Genomic DNA, 2175 nt, shown 5'->3' with positions numbered 1-2175 from the left:
TTCGAAGCATCCTTGTGGGACAGATCTTGGCCATCGATTACAATCAACGGTCCAGATCGTACTTGTTCGGATATAGAAGGCTCCAGACCTTCTAGGCACGTCCAACCCAAGCCCAGACTTGGTACTCAAGCCCACGGCCTGCCCACAAGAGCCCAACGTTTCATTGACCACATGGACGGACCTCATGGCCCGCAACTGACCCAGATCCGGACCATCGGCCCGAAACCCGAACAGTCCGTCAAGCTGAGATGAGCTGACTCCCAGCTGCCTCAGCTGATTGAGCGAGTATCCCAGCTAGTGGAGCTGACCTCGTAGTGGCCGATCTGGAGTGAACTTAACCTAGCTTCGTTGAGCTAGTCGAGCAACCCGTTCACTTCGTCCAGCTATCGTCTTACTCGTACTAGCTGACTTCTCTCTCGTATAAGGTTAAGTCTCAGCATCCTGATGTCCTTAACCTTCTATCTTGGCCATGGAACGCCTTCTTTCAGGCCCTAAGACCGGCTGGTTCGTTTCCTCGAACCATGGCTTTTCCAACAATGCTATCCAGGATTGGGGGCGTGACAAGTCTCCCCCACTTGCAATGGATTTGTCCTCGAATCCGGTGATGATTATACCTTGTCCCAAGACAAAATAAAGTATTCCAACTGAACTTATTCTAGTCTTGATCAGGGAATAGAAAAAGCTTGATTCAGAACCACCAAATGACAACTTTGATGATAAAATTCCTATGACCATCGTTGTACAAGTCTCCCCCACTTGATGTACCAGTCAAGTCCTCACGAACTCTGTCCAATCTTTAGGCTGCTCGTCCTACAACGAGTCCTAACATATTGTTATGGTTCTTGTGTCCTTTATGGACAATAAGGTTCATGACCTCAGCCATAACGTACTGGATCATCCCCTTAACCAGACACAACTTTTCAGGCTTGGCCACATTGCGTAGTCCCTCCAGACTAAAAACGCCTCAGACTTGACTTCTGTCCTTTACTGGACCTTGTCATAATTCGATCCAGGTCCACTTACAGACGTGATTGTATTCCGGTCCTGGTCCACTCAGGGACTCGACCATTTCACCCCGACCATAGGTTCATCTCCGAATAGGTCATGGCCTGATCCTCGTCCATTACAAGACTTGATCATTCTCAACCGTAGGTCAAACTCCGACTTGGCTGTACTGCGACCATGGTCTTCTCTCAGACATGGTCAACTTGGGCTTGGCCATCTCGGCAGGAGCCATCAGAAACGGACTTTAGGACTGTGGTGCTGTTCCTGGTTCCAGTTCAATCATAAATGGATCCGACCTATCAGAGGGGACACTCTGGAGCGAACGAAACACATCTGGGAACTCGGACACCAACGGGTCCTCAGGAAGATCATTCAGATCAACATAATTTGCCGCACTCCATAGTGGTAATTGTGGTCAAAAATACTTCACAATCCCGTCTAAGCAACCGATCCACACGGACTGCTGACACCACTACTTTCCTTAAAGCCGGACTCAGACATTGGATCTCGATACCAACGAGATCCCAGACAGATCAACAGAATTGTCGTGCTCCATAGTGGTAGTTGTGGTCAAACAACCCTGTCTAAGCATCCGATTTACTTGGACTGCTGACACCCCTACTTTTCTTAGAGCCGGACTCAGACTCAGACTTTGGTACTGGATCGGGTGAGGTCCAGTCTCCAATTTCACACGAACTTTGTGGCAATCGAGAGTGGCCCGATACTTTCCCAAACAGATTCATGCCTAGGATCATCTCGTGATTTTGTAGGCGCGTGGATATTTTTCTCGATCAGATCTACAGGCAGATTTCTCTCCTGGATCATCACCGGGATATTTTTCATGAGCCCTAGTGAATGCATAATTCGCCCACCAGCTGCCCTCACTAGTCTCAAATCATCCCCAGAACTCAGACAGAACTGATTCTTTCCGACCAGTCCTGGACTCACAAAACTATGTGTAGGCTCTGTGTCGAAAAGTACGTGTCTTTCCATACCACAAATCCACTTGTGGAAACTATCTCAGTGCATGACCACACCACAAAGAACGTCCCATAACATCCCTCATGGCATTGCCAATAACTTGAATACTTCCACTTCCAGTGGATACCTAGATGAGTAAGATCCCGGTTTGACCGCACACTTTGAAAACGTCCCATACCATTCTCCAAG

This window comes from Brassica napus, unplaced genomic scaffold (assembly GCF_020379485.1).
Source record: "Brassica napus cultivar Da-Ae unplaced genomic scaffold, Da-Ae ScsIHWf_1352;HRSCAF=1926, whole genome shotgun sequence".
Taxonomy (NCBI): domain Eukaryota; kingdom Viridiplantae; phylum Streptophyta; class Magnoliopsida; order Brassicales; family Brassicaceae; genus Brassica; species Brassica napus.
This window is presented reverse-complemented; position numbering follows the sequence as displayed.